We start from the raw sequence: 24097 nt of genomic DNA on the forward strand, positions 1-24097 counted from the left end.
TTTATGAGGATTTCGTAGTTTTCTCGCATAGCTTTTTCACAGTGCATCGCTGCTACTCGTCCGAGTAAGGAATTTATTCCGGCAAATAGCGCGCATGTGATGCGCACCTACGAAACACATAGTTGACCATTTCGTGCGCAAGTTGGCGGAAGAAGAAGAAACGAGCGATTCTCCGTTGCTCGATTACCGCAAACAACTTGGTTGTTAAACCGGCCTTTCACTATCTCTAGCAGTGTTATATTCGTCTTTGATTTCGACGGAGCGAGATAAAGGCATCAATACCAAGGGATTCGGTGCAAGTGGTTTTTCCACGTTTTCTCGATTGGTTGGCTGACGATTAAAGGTTGTGAGTCCAATTGCTTCGAATCGCAAGAACGGCATTCGCGTCCATATAACGCGGCACGTACGAAAGATTCCCGTGGTGAGAGCGAGAACCTCGTTTAACCTCGAGAACTCGGGAGCGAAGGAGAAAAGAAGCAGGTTGTAAAAGGTAAAGGCAAAGGGCCGAGATCGGTGGTCTCTCCTTCTTGCGTGCTGCTTGCTTTCAACGTTGGATGCTGTGTACTCTTCGTATCCGAGTACCCACTCGAGTCTTGGCTCTGCCGGTCCTTTGGCCTTGGACGGAAAGCATTGACCTCGGCTTTCCACTCTCAGAGCACAACCGGTCACGTGGACCACAGTCTACTACAAAATACGTACTTACGCGCACCATCTTCCTCTTTCTTTCATTCCGTTCTTACAGATATATTTCTGCTTCCTCCTCTTGCTCTTACCTTCTTACTCTTTACGTCATTCTTTCCGTTTCATATCACCTCGATTCCTATTGGTAACGTGAATACACGACAGAGTACGCAGCGTTCATGTAAGCATCCTCGATTACGTAGTAGACTCTTACGTGAACCTGGAAACGTCACTGCACTCCTTTCTCTTTGCAACAGGCCGGAGAATTTTTTATTTTTATACTAACCGATATATTGGTCGGTGAAGCTAACCGTTCATAACTATAATGCCGTCACTAGGGAGTATTTTTATTCGGTCAACGTCGTCGTCAGGGGAATTACGTAAAATAGAGGGCTGCTTCGTAAAGGTTACCGAGTTTGGGTTAGCTACGTGAGAAATGATAACGCAGAAATTGCGTCATCGAATTAAATTTGCTGCGATCGATCGGAATATTTTCTGAAATTCGATGATACGATTGCACGAATGCGTCAGTCTCGTTAGCGGGTACGTGGAACCGAAGGGTGATGTTCCGTCAGTGGCGCGGTGAAAAAGCAATATTGATCTTATGCTAATTTTCCACTGAGTTATGAAAGGTTCGTGCCGAATGGGATAATTTATTCTCTTGTTAATGCCAACTTGTATACGGTGCCACGTTGGACATGCGCGCCGCCACCTGATTGCGGAGAAATCAAATTCACGATAATATAGCTAACATTTCATTGTTAATGTAAAGCTAGATGATGCTGGAAGTTTATAATGCGTCGTATTGTAGTATTACATTCTGTTGTATAGTTCTCGCGCTGGTATCTCTATTGCATTTGATGTTCACGCTAGGCTGAAACTTTTCAACTGTTGTACACATTCGTGCCGTATTTCTCTGAATAGCAAAGTTACAAAAAAGGCTCGAGTAAGGCCCGAATGAAGCGGTAATGTTCGCGGCAAAAAGAAATTGTTGGACACTTTACCATTGTTAGAACGACGAGTAGCGAACATCTTACCAATCCCATCGATCATTCCGCTGTCTTCGTTGCATAGTGTATTGCTTTCACTGAACTGAACTGTCGACACAGAGCATTGGTCACAGTTCAAAGTTTCGCTTAGTTGAACGTGTATGCAAGATCGAGATGTAACGTGTAGCCTTGATTTGTATTTATGGGTCCTATTTCGCTGCTTCGATTACGGTTTACGAGTTCTCTTGCCCATGCTACTAACCATGATATGCCCCGTTTGTCGGATGATTCGAATTATGGTTCGTCAATAATAGGCACGTTGTTAAACTTTATAAAAGTTTAATAAAGAGCATCACAATGATGCTGTGTATTTTTGTGTAAAAACGTATCGACGACCAACTGTTCATAAAACGAATTTATGGACTTAAGAGTGATGTAGATTATAATATGGTATTCGTATGGTATCTGCGTGTACACAAAACGTACTATATATGGTATCATACGACGGTATTGAGTCGGTCTATGATGTAGACAGGTGTGGGTGCTAATCAAGCATTTTGTCGTATTACTAGACCGACAGAAATAAGAGAATGCAGAGGCGAAAGGCGGCGAACGTCAGTATGATCATGATTAGGGGCTAGTGCGCGTTGCAGACGAGGGATTTGAGGTTAGGGGATTTGTAGTACAAATACGACATATGGACCGACGAACCGACCAGCAGTACGACCATACGACTGGCTATATAACGACCGCTATAGGGTGGATAGGAGCAGCGCATCAAGCGCGCGTAACACGGCTATGGTCTCCTCGTTACAGCTGCACAACTACCAAATTGCATTACTGCAGCCAGGAATCTCTGCGTTGCTTCAGTCCTGGAGTCTCTGACAGCCTCCCAAGAGGATTTCTACAGTTCCACCTTCCTCGTTTCCTCGAGGCATGTACATACACGTTTCGTGGCCTCAAAGGAAGCAGGATCTAGATTAAGTTCGTGTTTCAGGAATGACCCCCGACTGAAATTATTACGATAGATGGATAGAAACAACTTACGATAAATGGTCGCTAGTTTTGCACCTTATCCACCCGTTAGATTAATGTTGTTTGATGCAATTAATTTAAACGTTTCAAGTTGTCCGTAAAACTTACGTTTGTGTCTCTTCGGTAAAATCAACTGATAGTAATATCGAGCAAGTAGAGCTGTTCAGCGCACGTGTTTCCAGATTGTTAAAGCAGGCGTTGGTTGGAATACTGTTTATTTGCTTATTCCTCCAAAGTAAACGATGCACCAAGTGTCCTACGTATACGTTGTTTCTCTATCTTCCCATAAATAATATGTGGTAAGTCAGGTGCTCGGCATGTGCCGAATGTAGATTCACTTGCACGTTCTAGTGCTAAATGTCTCGTTTATGCTTTTGGTAATTAGAGTTTCAAGAACACTCGACGAAACGAACTAATGAAGTAAAACAAACAACACTACAAATTGTATGAACGTAATTTCAACGTTTCATCGTTCTATGTACCATAGCGTTGTTTGTGTTACCAGCAAGATTAAGTTTTCCTTTCTAACGCTTAAGCTACGTTTTTTTATTTCGTTCCAATTCGTAAATTCGCTTATTGTTGCGAAGGTGCTTCCTCTGAAATCGATGGTACAAAATTTGGGTTGAAAATGTTGATCCGAACAATAGCGGTAACACGGGTCTGTGAATCGGCAAGATGCGTTTTGGGTTATAGTAGCGAGTCGGGACAAAATTTGATATGGTAAGCATTCTTGGTCATTGTACCTGAAAGCAGAAAGATTTGGCCAATGGAATCATTAATCCAACGATAAACACATCCGTGGCACCCGGAGTTCCAGTGTTTGCGTAACAACAATAACGCCGCAAGCGTTGTGCATCTGGCTGCAGAGATACGCCGGGTCACGTACGTCATTATTGCGCGGTCGATGCAACAAATTTTTTGGCGGGTCAGCTCAATAAAGTTTGGTGTTTTTAAATGTACGAACGGGGCCAACTCGATAGCTTATCTTAAATAAAATACAGTGTCCGATATGATGGAATATCTGGTTGCAGGAACAACTACTTCCCGTATTTTGATTTCATTTTGTGATTGGCATGCTTTCGATTCCACGATGATTTCGGTTCATTTCGATTACCGATTTACATTTATACTATATAAATGCTAACGCTAGGTGCCGATATACCCAACAGAAGGGAGACCTGATACCGTCCCAAAAACGTTAACGTTTGATTACTTGTTCATTTCAATGAGAATTCAATTTTCACTTTTGAAAGCTATATGACGTACGATTTCATTTGAAGAGAGAAGTAAGGAATATCCTGAGTTCTGTAAGTCCTAGATTGTTCTGGACCGGTCTTTAGTCCAGCGTTCTATTTTACTACGATGCTATGTGTGTTTACGTACCTTTATACCCAAATTCTGAGAGAACGGGTAATTTGGCCCGTGTGTCTATTAGTACGGCTAACTATCCGTGGGATTCGTAATCTAGTTTCTAGTTTACCTACGATCGAAGCCACGATCCGCGGCTGTGAAGGTGCAGATACACGTAAGCGATGAATTGCCGTTGCGGCAAAGTTCAAAATGCCGTCTGCTCTGTGAACCGTCATATAGACGCATAACGATAAAATTCCGAATTTCATACCTTGAATCCATTTAACATCTTGAGATATTTAGATCCGAAATGACAAAATAGGCGCGACTGTTTGATAAGATTCTAATATCTTTGAAAAGGTATCGTTCCTTTTCCTCTAAGGGTTCTTTAGAAGAGTATAAATAAGCAGTCTATGATATTGACGACTATCGAGAACGAACGTTTGCTTCTCCTTTGCTTATTTATATTCGAATCCATATGAATTTCTGGAAATACAGTGGACGTTTCCCGGATATATAATTGTAGAAACGGAACCGTAATTACCGGCCATGGTACGTTTTTCAGTCACGCCTCCGGCTCTTGAAGCCGATCGAACTGGAAATCGAATGAATCGTCTCCACCACCATTACTCCTGCCACCACGGTCACCATCGCCAGCCGTTCACCGACGTCCAGTACCCTTCCAATGCATAACGATAGTCAATTCAATTTGAATCGCGGCCAAGCTCGACAGGACAGTTAATTTGGTACGTATGATGGTCCGGTTTCGTGAATTTGCAGTGCGATTCATTCAACCGAATCACATAGATTGTTCCTGTATCATTTTTTCCCCATTTCCCTGCCCGTGGTTTATTGTGTTACGCACAGTGTATTATCTATACCTGTATTGCAAAAATTCGGGACAGTTGGCCGATCAAAATCGGTTTTAACGCGAAAGAGATTAATCACGCGTGATGGATAAAAATGCTGTCCGTTTGTATTTTTAAATTGGGGACTTTTCGTCCTTTTATAGTGACGAGTTCATAACCATCGTTGCTAATGCCCAGTCTTGGACCTGGTGCGCTCAGTTGGAGGGTGAATGAAACGAAGGCGTGGCGCGTTCGTTGATTCTCAGTGTTACTGTCAACCGAGTTGGGAACACCGATTCAGAGAAATGGTTCCAAATATTTTCCCCTATCATAAATTGATAGGATCCTGATGATTAATGTCAGGTATCGAACACGGGGAAATTCTGTGCTACACGATACTATCCTACGATGTCTTATAAACAATATCTGTCAACCTTTCTACGACGATCTTCTATGCAAAATCCTATCGTACAAATGGGATGTGTTTCAAACAATTTCAGTTCAATGATGGATTGATTATAAAGTTCGTAGATCATATGAGTTACACTACAACGAAATGAATATAATGCTTCGACAGACATTGCATACGATTAGCTCTCGGATATCGACATTTCCGTCATTCTAATTAGAAGAGTTCGTTTCGATAGAGAAGTGCAATGCACTGGCTGGTCTGATAACTATTTGAATTTATAATGATCGCAGATAGTATTTCAAAGACTTGTCGATTCAAGCGGTACTCACAGGTAAGCCACAGATTGAAGAGACTAAAGGAGCTGGATTAATCAGCGGATAGACAGTATTTCAATGTCCGAAGGGATAAAGCTCTAGTTATAGTAGCAGTTTCTGAGAAACGTTCGAGTAGCTTCTCTGGTATTCGAAAAACAATGTGAAAATTCGAATAGAATTTATATTTAGTCATTATATTTAGTCATTAGTTACATTATATTTAGTCTTGGGTAATTTCATTACTATAGTGTATCTTCATCAGGATGCACGCTGATGCAGATAATAACGAAGACGAATCACTTTAGGCAATGAAAGAATCAAATAAGGCAGCTGTCATTTTTGAGCAGATTGAAGATTTAACGGACCTAAGAAGGACGAAAGAGTTATTTATTAACTGGCCTAGCACACGATCATTGTTAGCGGTTGTCGAAGAAATGATTATGGATTACCGGAACATCTTTGTTCCTGAAAATGCATGCGTCATTTTAGTTCATTTTCTCTTTACGTTTGAACTGACTCCAATTTGCAAAGGAATAGTACTCTTGATATTTCGTGTTAAAATACTAAATTTATCCTCGCTTTTACATCAGTATCGTATTATATGTTATAAATTTCAGTTCTACGCTACCACGAATGGTAGCTACGACGGCGAGTGTGTAGCGTGATGGGTTACGATTTTAGTAATTATCATGATTACTAAGATACGTTTATGATCGTTTGCCAAGAAAAATGGTAGTATCCACGAGGTAAAGTGGTGCTCGAGAAGCTATAGCTCGGTTCTTATTGCACGATAGTATGGTAATCCAGCAAAGTGTGAAAAGTTCCATAAACGATTATTCAGGAGGGAATAGTCGTTAGAGTTATTCCATGGAAATTAGATCGAGGAATGAAACTCTTTTGTCTAATTAAAGCATAATATCTTTGTTGGTGAAAGGTTGCACTATGCTTACACTGTTGCCCATGGATTAAACGTTTCATGAAAATTAATTGCTTTCTCCGAATGGCAGTCTATGTCTATGTTATTTCGTTCGGTTGTTTGGAGTGATGGTTGTTCGCGTTTCACATCCAGCTTTTACAATTAAAGGTCGAGCTAATTTTATAAAAGTAATTATGAAATACGTCGTTAATTTGACAAAGTTTTTTAGTTTGCAATCATTGTGATTCTATCTATATATTGTGAGCCTATTGCACGCAATTAAAAGGAGTGCCACTTCCACTTATTAGTGTTAATTGTGTAGAGAACTGAGATATTAATTAATTAATAGTATATCTGTTTGATACAACTCGTTTTGACACTATACTGTTAATTTGATTGATATTCTGAGAAGTGTTATTATGTAAGTATAATTAAGGGGACGTTGTTAATAGATTGTTGTTTTGTCGTGTCAAGATTTATTCGAAAGCACGATTATCGTTTGAGCAAATGAAATGATTCATAAGTTACGACGAGCTACGGAAGAGACGCCATCGAAAGTTTCAAATTGTACCAATTAACGAAAAATTATTTAGTTTATATCGATGAAAATCTGAGTTAAGTTAAGGTTTTTACATATAAGGGCTCTCTCTACGCCTTTATAGTCATTGATCAACGCGTTCACAGTGACACGCTTGGCAGTTTGCACGGAGTGGCCAACCGCGATACTATGGTTGAATAGTGAGCAGGGTTTGAGCGATCTCGCACGGTCGATGGACTCGCATAAATTAGAAGCGTTAATATGCGTTAGAGCAATCCCATCTCGGTTATTGCCCAAGGGATCGTATCGTAGCTGCATACGTTGCACGTACCGTTATTGTATTTCTCGTTCCATCGCAATTTTGCAGAGTATAGTTCGGTGTTAAATAGGCGTTTTCAAAAACAGACAGTTAATCATGATAAGGAAAAGAAGAGGAGCGAGCAATAATTCATATAGCTTCTTCGTCAAGAATTCTTTTTAAAATGACACCAATCGATTTTAGGCTAAAAATTCTTTGCTTTCGACCGTAAAGTCACAGTTAATGATTGTGTCATTACCGAAGATCTATTCGTGTTTATTCGATATATTAGAATCGATCGATAAGCAGTACCATAAGCAGTAAATGTATTAACATGAAAAGAAAAATAATTTAGGGATTAATATATAAATATAATGAAAGCAATGTCACCTAAAGATTTTGATTACGGCGGTTCGGACCCGGCGTGTGTAGACGGTGCCGGTGTTGCTATCGTTGATTGGCTGAGTGGAACGCGGTGATGGCGCCTATTGGTCGACGCGCGGAGGTGCGTTCGATAGCCCGGCTCGAACCCCCAGTACCCGGCAGAGCCTCGTACGGGAAACTGCTCCGTTTACGTGTTGTTACTTTCGAAGCTCCGAAACTCGTCCGCAGACCGCGTGCCCACATTACTTTTCGCCGTCCGTTCCTCTTTCTCTCGTTTCTTCTTTCCTCTCGTGTTGACCTCCCTTGCTGTCTGCGAACAGATTCCGTTGCGTGAACACGGTGATCGAGTCGTTTTCAGTTCCGTTTCCTTCTTTCTCCCTTCATATATTAGTGTCGTTAAGCGTCGCGCCAGAGATTGCGCGTCAAGTTCGCGACACCGTTGTTTTTTTCCTGCAGTCAAGTCGAGCGGTGCGACTCTACGAATCTTTCGACCGCCGCCGGGTGTCGTTACGTGCTTTTATTGTGACTGAACCTTTTGTGTTCCGCGAGCTCTTGTTTATCCAGTGCCCCTTTTGTTGCTTTTTTGAGGATTTTTCTTCTGCATCCTGCGAGATCGGCTCTACGGCAGATCGTTCCTTCTCCACGGTGTTCATCTTTTTTGGTAAGCGTTTCTTCTTTTATCTATTGCCGTTCTAATAGCGTCATTTATTATCTTTTCTTCGTTTGTTATTCGGCTTCTGCGTCGCATTTCTCATATTACGTACAGCAATGTTTTGTTTATTCCACACTGGTTTAACATGCTACCGGGACAAAATTAGAAATCTAACCTCTTGACGAGTTTCGTATTACGCGACCGTGAACGGGGAAACTGCGCCACATCCGCTGTGTTAATGTTTTTGCAAATAGCATCATCGTGTTGATATGAAAATTTGACGAACGTATATGCAAGATCAAACATTAAGAGGTTTCCGACATCTGGTACCGGATATTGTCGTGTCTTTGTACACGGCGGTTATTTACCAAGAAGCAAATATAAGTACATTTGTCAAAAATCAAGGAACTGCAAGCTTACCATTCGATGTAGAATCTGTACTCACAGAAGTCGTAAATATTTACCGACCTCGAAAGCATTTCACTCGAGACGTTTCTCAACGTCAACGCTTCCGCGTTGACATTTGTCATGCCTCGTGACGCGACGATGCAAAACGAAACGATACGGACCAGGACGGATGCGTACAATCGCTATCGTCGATGTTAACCGCTATCGATTCCCGGTGAAGGATGTAAGAAAGATTACTTTTAATTAATATGTTTCTATTCGTTCGCTCGTCTTCAATCGCTCAATCATCGTTCTCTGAATCATTAATTTGTGACGCATTATGCGCAGTTATTATGGCGTGGTAGCGGCCGTCGATGATAATGTCTATTAGGGGGAAAGCTATCGTTGCGATGCGCCTATATCTTAATTGCAAATTGCAACTATTCGCAGGAAATTTGCCAAGGCTGAGTTGATTGAAACAGCCACTGTTTCCTGCCAGTTCCGGAATAACGACGACGACGGCATTATTCGACATTAAATCGACATTATTCAGCACTGATGACGTTTGCCGCTGCTACTTTGATAGGTCAATATCGATGACTTTATGCTTCTTCTTGCTTTCTGATGCCATTTAATCTTTCGCTCGAAAAAATATTGCGAGCAGGATAATTATTTTATAACTTCTGCTTTATTCTGTCTGCTTGCCACTGCTATGTTTTGCGGTTGAGCCGTCCAACGTTATCGCATTTGTTAATAATTCGAAGCATTAAATATGTACATATCTGGTAGGTAGATACAACGCGTACCTGTACAGATAATAATATATTTTCTAGCCGTAACCACGTTATCCTTGTCGTCGATACGCTTACGGTTATATATATTTTTCCGCGAACCGTCCTTGAATGCTGCATTTCGCAACCCAATCTCGAAGATGAGTTTTCGTTTCTCGAATATCATGTGTCGTTCGAATCCATGTAATTTTTTACGCTGGATTCCCGATAAGCTAACACATCATCGAACAGCTTTCTCCTCCATCTCCGAAAAACCATCGTCGTCGTCTAATTCAATATGGTATGTCAATATTTGGTTTTTCGCGGCTACCACGATTCACAATCGAACTTTATTCGATCATTAAGCCTCCGGCACGGGTGATAATCGTCGTATGGTGACAATTAGATTAACGAATTGCTCGAAAAGAAGCTTTGTAAGAAACGTTACGATCGATTGATTACGCCGATACGGTTGATCTGTTGATTTCATCGAGATACGGAACTTAAACTTGTAGAATCTATCTGCCCGTTTCCTGCCAGTTCATCAAACCTTGTTTTCGACCTTAGCTCGTACTACAACGAGGCTTGAATCCGTTTTCTCGAGATTGTTTTGTTTTCAGATTTAAAACGTGCAGGCGTCTGTGGCGCGAGAATACAGGAATTTTCTGAATTTCGGGGATGTTTGTCGTGCATGTCGAAAAATAAGTCACACCGATACATTACAGTAAGGAGATGGACTGGTAACTTGTGAATTCTCTTTCTATTTCTTGATAGCGTCGACGAGAAATTCCTTTGTCTCTCTTCGTCGTTTATATTTTTCTACTACGGTCCTATACATACATATTTACGCAAGTGCATGTAATAACTTTTAAGTTTTCTTACTAAACAAGGATTTGAATTTGGGAATTTTAACGCTGTTAATATTACAACTCATCGTAGTTAGATGACCCTGACGAAAGTGGGCTTATAAAAAATAATAATACCATACAAACACGTATCTCGTTTAATTCACAAAAGTTTTTATATCTTAAAATACAGATGGCTGGAAATGCTTGTATTTTATTTACATTTGCCTTGCGTACACACCAATATGTTACAATAATTTTATCCTTCGCGCTTTACGAAAAGATGAAATTTGTGGATGAAAAAGTAGGCAGATCTTTTTCACGTAGGACGGTGAATAGTTTCAACTCTCTGCCGTGTTTCCCATCTCAGTTGTACAGATTATTTATAGAATATTGCTATATCTGCAATATGTAGATAACCACACCGCGCCGATATTGGTTTTACGTTCGCGGATCCTGCACACGTGTACATGTATTTGTTTCGAATGCAAAGGGCCGCGAGTCGGTATCGAGCGAGACCGGTATTTCCTATAAATATGTACATATACATTGAGCGCGATCAACTTTTAAAGATTTGGATGCGAGAATACGCGCGCGTGCGTACGTGCGTGTGTATGTGAGAGAGAAGGAGAGAGAGAGAAAATTATTTTTTAACGAGACGAAAATTCTTTCGATTGTCGATAAATGCATTGTTTGCGGGTAAGGGAAAGACGGCGCGTGACGTTGAAAATAAAAGCAACTGCGGGAAGTGAAATATTTTTCGTTTTTGCTTCTTTCTTTTTAAAAACGGTGCACGCCATCGTGAAACGGAATTCGCACGCGAGAAGACGAAAATCTTTTCTTCTCGTGCTCGATCGTATCTCAGTTTTGTTCCCTTCGTGTGTACGTAGGTATATATGTGTAATATATATACATATGTATGTTTATGTATATTTCATCGTCGTAGTCGTCCGCTTGTGCCTCGTGACTTTTTAAAGAAGTGTGACGAAGAATTAAATTGCGAAGCTTCGGGAAGAGAGTGCAAATCGTTTAAAAGAGAATCGAGCAACGAATTTCATTTCGTATAATTTTTTTCTTCCTTCCGGAACAGTTTGAGCAGTTGGAAGATCCACTTTAATTCCTGACTCCGTAATGGCAAACAATTAAAAGCGTAGAATTGTCTGTGTTCTTCTCTAAGGTTTATTATTCGTCGTGGCAACAAAATAACAGTACGGAAAAACACATTATTAGAGGAAAAGAACGAAAAGAGAGTTATTTTCCTGAGGTAGGCGGCCGGAAAAGTGGAATTCGTTAAAGTTCCTTTTTGTTGTGCAACAGGAAACTCAGATTATATCTTATTACACGTGAGAACTCTGTTGGCGCATTATCTTCGCGCGTATTTCAGGATTGTAATCGTATCCGTGAAATGCCGCGATAACTCGCGTGTTTGTGCATAATACGTGAGAAAGCAAGGGGAGTTTATATTTTTCCACGGACCTTTGATTGCAAATGGAGAGAGTCGAGCAACCGTTATATCCTCTACAAATTTAAAATTTAAATTATTTAAAAAACAAAGGTAAAGGACCGTCTCCGCTCTCCGTTTTATATTTAACGCTCTTCACATCGTTAAGAAGCATTTCGTTTTGTATACACGAGCGTCTCTTTGTTCGCTCTGACCTGTTTCTTTCCTTCGTGGAACGTCGTTCTTATTCACAGAGTTCGAAGTTTCGATTCCGATTTATCGATTCGCGGTCAAAGAAGCTCTCGAGTTTAGAATAGCCAAAGGGGTACGCGTGTGCAGAAAAGCGCGGCGGAGGTTCAACGAAGCATAGCCCTCGAGAAGGTTACGAGAGGTGACTAGAGAGCTCCTGGAGTGGCTGGAGCATCAGCGCGAACAGGACTCGAAGAACTTGCGGGAAACCTAATTCGAGGACGTACGTACCGATAGTAGAGACAAGGGCTTCATGCATATTCAGCGTATTTGTGGTCAGAACAGGCTGGTAACTCATTGTACTAGAAGGCCCAGCATTTGCCTTACCTTGACGCGAAGGGTAGGAACATGGAAATTGGCGAGGGTTGAGCGTTCGTTACTCGAAAACAGTGCGACAGGTGAAAGAGCTGTCCGTCTTGCGACCCCCTTTCTCTTCGCGCACCTGCTCGATTTAACGACTTTGCTCTAAATTGAAAAGGCCTTGGGTCTTGTTTCCGGGAATAAATCCGTTCGTTCTTCGTTCCATTGCCGAACAACGCTATTTATCTTCGATTATCGTATGAGAATTTTCATTCAACCAATCTACACATGCCATTTTCTGGTCTTTGTCAAACAGCGTTCGTAGTTAAAAGACGCGTAGTTTCTTCTAACAACGTTCGCATGATCTTGAGCTTTTCGTTCAAGGATGTGTTTATCTCATTTGTAACTAATGGCATTATACCTGTACGAGAGTTAAGCGCCGCTATGGAATGACTTCCATTTACATGGAATTCCGCTTCACTTCGGAAGATATATCCAACGTCTTCCGACTGTAATAACATCGTAATAATCTTAGTCTCGCGACGAAGTAGCATTCTTTGCGTTATGGAAAATGGAGAAAAAACGAAGGACGCAAAGGGGAAGGTTTTAGAGGATGTTGCTCGCTCATTGGATGGAAACTCGGAATTTACATATCAATGGGATATCGATGACTTGTCCTCTGGGAGAAACATACAGGGAAGGAGAGAAAGAAGAGGAAAAGGTGTACTGTCACAAGCAGGAATCTTGCTCGTGGATGGTGGACAAGTCCTCGAAGGAAACGGCTCAAGAAATCCGAGATATTCTCTCGTTATTTTCAGCGTCATTTCATATTTCACAACGTTTGTCCTTTTCGATGGACTGTTGTTCTGTATTCTTTATACGGTTGCATTGATCGATGATTGGATGATCGTAGATTCTTCAAAGGAGAGTCTTCGTTGAATGTTTGCATTTCTCGCTCTTGTTACATGTATTTTGCTTTGTCTCTGACGAAGAACACGTTGGTACATCAGGTATATCTATATTCTTCTCTCCTCGTTTAGATTTCGTCGTATATTATTGGAGTGAGGTTTGCTACCGAAAATTCTCCGGTTGCCTTTGGAACTAGTAATTTGCATATGCTCCACTGTGTCGTGGATAATGCACGACTGTCGATCTGATATTTCCTTCCAAGGACAATTTTGCACATTGCAGTCACGTAAGCCCTTCCACTTGCTCGCTCCCATCGCGTCGTCTGATTTTGGATTCTTCCCTGTGCCCCTTTTTCGAGGTCAAAATATCATTCGGTTTGCGCGCGACTCAATAGAGTCTTCCAATCGTTTTCTGTCGCTTTCCAACCATCGGTTTCCGCGCTACCACAGGATATGATTATCCGCGATTTTTCGAGCTTACGTCGTTTCCTGTCGTGTCGCCGCGAGTGTTATCGGTATAGCCTTCCAAAAGACCGTAAAACCTGAAATTTGAATAATCGCGTTTACAAGAAAGTTGTGCAAATCTTATAACGTATTTCTTTCGAACGGGAAAGTTCTCTTCTTGCTCGCTCTACTGGCTTACAAATATCCCCTGTACATACAACTTTTCGGTAAAAAATCTTCTTTACAGTTTGGTTTAGTTTCTTCTTATTTCTTTTGACGATCACCGATATATTCCGATACTTAGCGATATTTCGATTGTAGGTCGTTCGCTTGACTATTCACAATGCAAATTGGATTCTTAAATTAAGAATGGAACTTGGTCGATGTGTAAATCGTACGGACCACAGCCTCTTTTTTATATCGTATTTTATTCTTTGTGATACGAGGCAGTGAGAGATAGTAACAAAGAGAAGAAGGAAGGAAAGCGTGGGTGGTGATGCAGGGTATAGGGAGGTGGTCGCATTGATTCTTCGCCGAAGGCCGGATAGTCGGTGTGGAGGGTGGTTTTCAGCCTTCTCTTCTACTTTCGCTTGTTCTCTCTTCACGAGTCTCTTTCGTTCGATAATGGAGGTTCGGATCGAGATACCTGCCTACCCGCTTATATTGTACGTATCACGCACGTAAATATTTGCAGGAGTACACGTGCGTGTGTACCGTATGCACATGCACAGTTTGTGCGCGAGATCGTGCGATCGTGTATATGCGTAATATTCGCGCGAGTAAAAGTATACATAGGTAAAGTAAGCACGCAGATAGGTAAGCACTTTACGTGATTGGCCGAGCCTTGGGAAAAACGACAGGTCTTAACCCTTTCGTTTGATTTTTCTACTTTGTGGAAACTCATCGATAATTCCTGTCAAAACTTTTCCGGTGCCCCACTGCTACCGTTTCGTGAAGGAGCTGCTTGCTCTCGTCGGCCAGCGATCTTATGTTTTCATTGCAAAAGGTAGCATGCATATCGCGATCGTTTATTTCTGTTAATCTTTTACGTTTCGTTTAGGCATATACGTACATGATAATAGAGTTTCTCAGAAGAGATTCCCAAAGGATCTTTTCAACGTTATGTTATGCCGACGTGATGGTATTTCATGAATACAATTTACCTGTATATACTGTGTGAAATTGCTCCGATGAATTAATCACACACTGCAGAGCGTGATTACAATTTTTAGTTACAAGAGTTTTCCTCATGATGAATCGTGCGATATAACGCGTAAAAAATAATAGTTTCCGACGTTACGTATATTTACAATCAAACGCTACGTTAACCATTATTTTTCGCAATTGCAGAAATTTAAAATATCTTTTCTCTTCTCTTTTTTCATAAATTATCTTGTGCAGCACTTTTCTCGATTAAAAGAAGCCAATGTCTGTTTCTTCCTGTTTCTCTCTTTTTACGCGGTAGACTTTCGATGCGAGGGTTCCTCCGCATTTATCGGAAAACGATGGTAGGTTTTGGTGGTGAGTAATTTGGTTAGGTGAAGTATTTTTCTCAGGCAATATTGGAAAGTACGTGGCAGTGTATTTTCTTTACTAGGAAACTCGACGACGGCACTCTTTTCGATTGAGGGATATTTTAACAGTTTATGCTTACTTCTTGCATCTACATATATGTTCCAAATATAATCCCTTTAAAGTTTTTCTTTCTCTCGATCCAAACGTCCGTGTCATTTAAAAATTTGTTCGGTATTTTTAATCAGCAAGTAGCATTCATTCGTGAAATTCTAATATCCGCTGGATAACTGAACGTTCTATTGTTTCTGAAATTAGCGTAGAGATTTAAAGGAAACTGCTTCGAAGATGGTATTTTGTTGGATTCTTTTTAGATCGATGACAGGATCCGGAAGAGGAAGAAAATAAGGCAAGGAGTGTTTTGAGAGACAGGGTGAAGTGGAGGCAGGTAAGATTGCCTTGGCAAGAAAATATTCTCCCGGCTGCGTTCGTCGCATTCCATAAGGATCATTACGTCAAATAACAGAAATCTTTCGAGTCTTTTTCATCTCCTTCTTCTTCCCCTTGTCTTTCCCTTTCCTCCCCTTTCTCTAACTTGCGATTTTCTATTCTATGCTTTCCTTTATCATCCATTGTCCTTTTTCGATCTCCTCTCGGTTTCTTTTTCACGCCGGTTTTCTCCAAAGTCGACTCTCGGGCCTTTACAGCCTGTACCCTAACTCCGTTCGTGTTACATAGCACCGCTGACTACAACAACGGATCCTTTACTGTGTGTGAATAGCGAAGGGAGAATCGCAAACTGTCTAATCAACTTTGCTAATATACAGGGTGGTTGGTAACTGGTGGTACAAGCGGAAAGGGGGTGATTCTATGCGAAAAAAGAAGTCGAAAATATAGAATAACGATTTTTTTCATTTCTTTTTTTTTTAATTTTTCCATCGAGACAACGATCTACAGTGAGATCCATTATAACGAAACGTGATAAAGTGCACGCGTACCGAGCGAGAATTGAAAGTAGATTTTCTCGAAAACAAAGCCAAACGAAAAATTTTTATTCTATATTTTCGACTTCTTTTTTCGCGTAAAATCGTCCCCTTTCCGCTTGTACCACCAGTTACCAACCACCCTGTATATTGCTAATGTAATTCGATGCACTTACCGCACCACTGCCGAAAAATCCAAATGTACGTATATTAACCACCAATTATTATCGTCATCGTATTCATCGTGTGAATTGCATGTTAGACTTTAAAACGACATTATTAGTTGCATATGATATAATGTATCGTAATCAAGGTTTCATTGATACCGTCAGGATGTAGGGTAATTAGTGCATTGTAATCGGTGATTATCATCGTTTTGATTGAGCTTGTTTTATCGTACGGAACGCATAATTTTCGTATATTCGACAAACCAATTGCGTTCAGTGATGAATCGGGATATTTTATCAAGCCAACAGTATGGATTTGTCGACAATATACTGTGTATAGATTTGTATTTTTGGGCGAGTTGCTTCTTTCCCTCCTCCCCTCCCCTCTCTCTCACTCTCGTTATTTCAACAAGATTGTATTGCGGTTAATAGCTCAACCAAATTAAACTCTTCGTTCGCGTAAATGAATTACAAATCGTTGAAGGTTACAAATATTACGCAGTTTTGTTCCATAGCATTAGCGATATTAATTTTAATTTGTTTCGTTGTGTAACAGAATTCTTTTTTAAGGAAGGTAGCTCAAAGCACAGAATTGATAGTTAAAGTTAGATGTGGGATTGGAGAATGGTATGTAAGGACACGATGTTCCGTTCGATGGGAATATATTATTCATGGATGGTTTACTCAAATATGCGAGTAGAAGAAGCAAGAAGATATAAACACGAATTGAAAGTCTAAGGTAATCTTCGATATGGAAAATCCAAGAACGACACGTAAGAAACAACGACGTTAAGAAACAAAAAAAGAAAAAAAAAAGAAAACGTTTAAACGGCAGTTAAATGGTGTTAAAGGATGATCTAGCATAGCGGCGTGTAACTACGCGTTCTGGATACTGACGATGATTCGTGGGAAAAAAATGAGCTATCGTCGTAGATCGAAAAGATGCAGCAGGTTTACCGCGCAATAAAAAATGAGCCGAGGCTCGTAAAATCTGAGAAGAAAGATACACTTTTGCCAGCACTTGATCGATTCTGATAATTCATGATACGAAATGCAAATTATTTTACTCGGCTAATAAGATTACAGCTGCCTTCGGACTTCCTTGCGTGCTCGAAGGAACAGATTATAAGCAAATGTTAGATGTATCGTTGGTTGATATTATGCTATATATGTACATATATACGTGGCATGTAGTTCGTCGTCACGGAACCAAATATCGATATTACTATCTAAGGCAGATGTCAATTGAAACCTCGTAATACAGTAACACTTAGTTTACAATCCGTGTCGCGATACAAAGTGTACCGTTCTATGTGAGCATGAATAGAATCTTGAAATCGAGTCTAGTATCTTTACAAACGTATCGGTTATACGTCGGTAGTCGCGTATCTCCAGACATGAAATACCTTTAATTCAAGTTTCTTATTTCGCCTGAAGCAAGATGAAGAGTATATTCCGTTCGACACGCGTGCAAACGTGACTAGACATTTTTCCGCAATTGCAGGCATTCAGGGTATGCACTCTGACTTCTACTAATTTTATGGAATTCAATACGATCACGTCGTCATTGGTCCTTATTCACGTGCGATTCGTGTGCTCGGAGTACCGGTTTGAAGATATCCTGTTACGTTCTCGTTGAAACGCGACGGAGGGAAAAATGCAAGCAGCAAAACAGTGTAATAAGCGTTCGTGATTTGGTCGAACGTGTCAATGAAGGAAGATGAGGGCCAGTAGATGAATATGTTCGATGAATATGTTACATGCCGAGACAAAATCGGAAGAGAGGAGAAAGAAAGGAGAAAGAGAATACGAATAGCATGAGAAACGAATCGGAAAGACTCGACTTGATTGAAGTCGCTTGCGACACTCAAGGAAGAAAACCACTTGAGGCAAAAGTTTCTTCGAATTTCAAATAATCCTGAATGGATAGCAATTTGTGGGTCGGAGATTCGGAGTTTCAACTGCTAAAAACTTTTCTGCATCTCAACTTTTCACTATTCGAAAAATGCGTTCCATGGCAACTACGCAACCCGCTTTACTTCTCTTTACTTATTACTTCGAGCGTTTGCATCGACGTAAACGCGTGATTTAGCGCAGTGTATTCGCTTTGAAGCTTTTGGGAAAATATCTGTCTAATTATAAATTATAAAGCACCTGTTACGATTATCTAATATTTATAAATTTCAAAGATGACACAATCGGTTCTGCTCTCACAATAATTGATAAATTAATTTCTCAGCCTGAATTGCGCCAACAGGTAATTATTTTTTCATATTACATTCTCTATATTATGTGTAAATTAAAGTGAATTTTCAACGTCAGAAATGAGTTCAAGTTCCGCGTGTTCTGTAAGTGAAGAACGTTATCTTCGCATCGTGGTACTCCTTCTTTCTCGACTTTGTTCAAAAGGTTGATTTTCCCACAAGGAGTCTTCGTTTTCGTGCGTATCGTTTGTATCTTCCCGACCAAGTGTCAAATACCTGTAGGGCAGCAACCGCTACTTTAAACACCGAGGATGTGGTTTTACCTGAATCAAATTCTTCGAGATCGTTCGACCGATTAGAATCCTACGGGACGATGCTATCCATAATTTTAGAGGAAAAGATTCCATTTTAGGTGTTAGATATTCGAATAATGAGACAAGTGACTTGTATCTCGAAGATCGATGAAATACTTCAACGTGCTTCCAATTAATTAGCGACCTGGCGGACGATCGGCGTTTCCAATTGGTATTCGTTCGAGATCGTGCGAGTACGTTGACATTTCCCTCATTTTCCAAGGAAACTTCGGGCTGACGATCAACATCGTAGTCTTTGCCGTATTGCATTCCTTGCTCTTTGGCGTTCCTGATACAGGAATTTACTAGTGACCCTTGGGGCATCCGTTAATCTCGAGATCATCGGATTAAAGCGAATTCGTATCGTCCACGCAAGAATACGTAGAATACGAGCTAGTATTATTGATCGATGACTCTGATGTTCCGTGACTACACCATGTATTTAAATACTTTTCTACGAAATACAATTCGCGTTCGTGAATGTTCACCGAGCAAAAATGAATTTTCCATTTACGGTCTTTTCTCCTTGACGTCCGACCATGTTTACCGTTAGACCTTTACGAAGAGAGTTTCGATTCGAGCGCAATAGCACAGAGTTTGACGGAAACATATGGTGACGTGGCATCGTCAGATCTAAATCGAAATTATTTCAAGAAGCGACTTTGAGTAGAAGCTATCCGCGTGTGTTACATGCTTCTCCTCTACCGCCACCTTGCCCTCAACCCTTGGGGCATCTGTTAATCTCGAGATCAACGGATCAAAGTAAGTTCGTTCCAACTATACGAGAGGAACGGACGAAACGAGCTCTATTCCCTTTCTCCATCTGCTACTCTTGTACCCTCTCCCTTTTCTCCTCTTCTCTCCTGCTCACTCTTATTCTCGTCCTCGGTTTCCTTCTTTCTATCGTTCCCCTCGTCTTCTCTTCCACTCAGTATCAAAGTTGGATATTTTGCTGGAATTTTGCCGCGAGAGTGTACGAACGTTGAGTATTTTCCGGCTACTCTTGAATTCGTTGTACCGAACCAACGCGGCACTATCTTTGGTGTTCGATAGTAATTATGTAGCTGAATGAAACATTTTAATTATACGACGGGTGAGCTTTGTGCTCGGGATTAAATGCATGCCTCGGGCAGATCGCGCTCGTCAAACGTTATCTCTTCACGAAGAAGTTTAATGAAATTGTGTTTTCCATGGCTGAAAATACCTTTAGCCGTGACGCGTACGCGATAGGAACAAGAATACATTCGTACGAAGAAGTATCGAATGGCATTGGCACTGTTATCGTTGAACAGTGTTTCAAATAGTAAAATTTAGTCGCGTATAGGCGATCATCGATAGTCACGTAGATAAACGCGCTGGAACGCGGAAAACTAGATCGGTATATCGCAATCTCGCATTACGAAACACGACTCAAGGCAAGGAGGTTGATTAGTACGTTGAATCAAAGCGTTTCCATGCATTGGTCATTCATGGTTCCTTCAACTTGCCCGTGTTTGTAAACATAGGAGCACGCCTGTAGGATTACTCACAGGCTGGATACCGGTCTGGTCGATACTCGACAGCACTGGTTTCGCCTAAACTGTTCCCATATTCACGACCCGATTTTTCTCCGTGACTTTCTTGTGGAATTTCTCTCGTCTAAGTAGTTATTAGCGCAGCGGAAAAGGCGGAAACAGGATGAAAAAACGAAAGAGACATCGGACATGATCATACTAGACTAAGAAACGTTGTTGGTCGATGAAGCGAGTGAATGGCAGACGAAGAAAAAGACGCGGCTGAGCCGAGAGAAGATGTTGGGCGGATTGGAGGAATCGTGGGCCACGGATGGTAGGATCAGAACCACGCAGATGGGCATGAAGCAAAGGGAGAACCTTGGTTCCGCGATGGTGGTAGGGATGGAACGTGGTTTGTTCACTTTCCCGAATGATCAGCTCGCTTCCTCAGGGCGCGGTTGCGACCTCCTACCAGTTGAAGGATTATTCTTGACGAGAATTTCACCCATAATATCGTTAAATGGATGGTCGTCTGTTACTCGTTAACTTTATCATTGCATTATGATATCGTTACACGGTCGATCTTTACGTCTTCTTCAAGTTTAAACATTTTTCTAACACACCGTGGTCGTATACGTGATACGTGGATCAAGTACTGTCGTTGTACGTAAGTCGGAACTTTCAAGCTAGAATAATGCGTAGGTATGCAAGGTCCGTGTGAGATGGTGGTTTGCGCAGTACTCAAAACTAACTTCTTGAAATGGCTAAAAGTTTTTATAGAGTTTCGTGAGTACAAAAGAAACGTACTTTAACACCGGAACGTTATCATGGCCGGGGTTGTTTCAAGTTGTTTCCATAAAACCAGTTTCTTAAAAACTGTGTACACTTTCAAGTAGTGTTTGTAAGTAGAACTACGTTGTACATTGTATCGCAAAGTTATTTATATCAATTGCAATTCTATCGAAAGACAGTTACTTAAACGACTCAACGAGTTGTGAATGAAAGAACAGCGAGGTCTTCATTTTCAATAATAATTGTCAAATGAAAACGTATCGCTGCGTTTGTATTGATACAATCAAAAAAATAAGATTGGAACGTAATTTTGACGCGTGGATGAATACGGAAATTTCATCGAAACTCGTCGAATCGTAAAACACAGTTAGAACGTTTCGCAAGAACAAGAGGTAGGCACCTTCGAGTCTGAGTGTCCCCTCAAGAAGGATCGTTTCGGAATTTCTGACGGGAACCGGTTTTTAAAAATCGTGCAAACTTGGAAGTAGTATCCACCGGGCAAAACTACATCTACCTGGCTTGTAGATGCCATATTATTACCTGTAACGATTGCGGTCGGCTAACTCCACGTTGTAACAGCAGCAGTCGTAACCCTGGTGTTAAAGGAACATTCGAACGCGACTGTGATGGGCACTCGTGGTCAGAGCAGTCGAAACTAACTTTGTAGAATTGCTGAACCCGGTTGCAGAGTTTGGACCGGAAGGAAGGAAGCTGTCTTCACGCTTGAATGCCTTTGCAAAGACCGTCGCTTAAACATTGTGTGGATGCTGTGAATGTAGTTAATGAATCAATTGTACGGTATTGCACGGTGTTGCGAGCAACGCGATGTTTCGCCTATTTTTCTTTCTTTCTCTTGACTTTAAATATTGCCCCTAACCGAAATAGCAGACCACCCTATTAAAAGCGAAATTAAGATTTCTTCTGAAGACATACTTTATAATCTAAACATTTGACAAGGTTTTTCCTGAACAGCGCACACGTCTTTTCTTACTAGAACGCAATTGTTGGTGGTTAACGGTCGATAGATAGAGATTTCATAGATTGTGTTACGCGTTTTGGCAGCGATTCTTTGTGCTTTTATCGTGTGTGGTCTAACCTTCTGCCTTCTCCTATTTATTGCGTTTTTTTGCTCTGTGACAAGCGAGAATTGGCTTGTCATCGAGGATTTCACGTACTAGATTCTAAATGTTTCGCACCAGCATCCCGTTAAGGTTGGGAAAACGGACAGTCATTGTAGCGTGGTCGATCGAATAGTGGTGTAACTTAATGTCTCTGCGTAGAGAAGAATACTCTTGAACGAGCTATCAGCGTAGAATATCTTTGTCGAGGTTTTCATCTCAAGATCGAATAGAGTCAATTGACACCTAGCTATTTTTTCATTAGGCAAATTTTTCATAAGTAATACCTGATCAAATTATCCTCTTTTCGTAAGATTATCAAACTGACCGCGACGAGTCGTATGCGAGGCGAGTCGGAGTCGAGACACATCCAAGGTGAACCAGTGTTCGAAGAGCAGTGCCACGAATACCTAGAGGTACTCTACATACATACTTGGTTGCTGGACGTTGCGGGCGCATGTCGTGCGTAACCTTAAGTCTCTGTTACGATTCCGTACACTCGTACGTTTGTGTAAATGAGTTGTATCTATAGACGATGGTATGTGATATTCCTCGAGTTAATCGAAAAAGAGATATCGATTAAATGTGTTGGCTTCGCAAATTGGCCGAATTCGATCCTTGGATGAAGATTTGTCCGCTTTCTTGGAACGTGTTTGTCATATTGTTTTTTGATTTATCGATGTTTCACGTATTCCACGCGCATAATGACTACCATTATAGGTGTCGTAACAGCTGAAAAGATATTGGGCTACCGAAACTTATGACCCTCGTGAGACCAACAAAGGTAGGATTCGGTATTTGCAGGAACCTCGGCAAATATCCTTTTCGACCGATTTATCACGGTCCCAGTTCCCGTACTTTGAAGACCAATTTTGAAGTTTTCTCCGCATCCTGCGGATTATTCTTTGAAAAGCCAGTTTCTCCGTAAATCCTTGCACATGGGAATGTCGTGAACGTAGGTCCTTCCTCGACGAATATACGGCCGTAGAAATGAATCTCGTTTTTTATTGTTACTAAGTCAACCGAGTCGCCTGCCTACTCGAACCGGGGCAACGTTTAAAACGTTTTCCCGAAAGAAATTCTTCCGCAAGAATTGTTCCGCGTGCTTATGCGCGTATCGCAGGAAAATTATTTCATTAGGAATCACACGATTCTGACTGGAATATGAAATAGACTTTGTTCGGCTTGTCGATATATAATCCGAGCTGTCTTTGTCTCTTTCTCGGAACGAGATCGAACATCATTTCCGAGCAGATCGGGAACGATTTACGAGTCTGTAAATCTTTCCCTAGAGGGATTTTCGTGGCGGACAGGCAACGAACCGTGTGATAGGATGTGAGGAGAGAGAAAAAAGAAAATACCGGGAAAGCACGGTCTCGTTTCCCAACGACGCGACGATCCGAGCAAGGTCGGACGCGTACACAAGCCAGCCGTTATAAATTCGTGTGTCCTGGAAGCCATCCTCTTGCTGCACCTGTACCTGCATTATCCGTAACACAGCTGTGAGCAGCGCCAGCGCGTTATTCGCTGGCAATAAATCGAGTTCTAAGTAATGGCCGATCGAAGCTGCGGTTCCGTGTTCTCCGGGATCAGGAATAAAGGGAAGCCATCCTGTCATTCGTCTTTAACTCCTTTCCCGGTATTGTCCGCGTACATGTACATAGCAATCTTTGGCTTCGATTACAACGGCAAACCAATTCGTCGATGTATTAGA

General features: G+C 41.2%; 1 protein-coding gene across 17 annotated transcripts in view; it reads left to right on the plus strand.

Moving 5' to 3' along the window:
- The first annotated feature begins 7927 nt into the window (after window positions 1-7927).
- Window positions 7928-24097, plus strand: part of LOC117164762 (protein turtle) — a 162070-nt gene continuing 145900 nt past the window's right edge. For 16 of the 17 annotated variants that reach the window (XR_013059094.1, XM_033348066.2, XM_033348060.2 and 13 more), the window contains exon 1: window positions 7928-8426. The gene's annotated coding sequence lies outside the window, so the exon portion shown is untranslated. Of the gene's footprint in view, window positions 8427-15677; window positions 15722-24097 lie in introns of those variants that run through there. The other variant, XM_076621091.1, reaches the window with a different exon arrangement.

This window comes from Bombus vancouverensis, chromosome 8 (genome assembly GCF_051014615.1).
Source record: "Bombus vancouverensis nearcticus chromosome 8, iyBomVanc1_principal, whole genome shotgun sequence".
Lineage (NCBI taxonomy): Eukaryota > Metazoa > Arthropoda > Insecta > Hymenoptera > Apidae > Bombus > Bombus vancouverensis.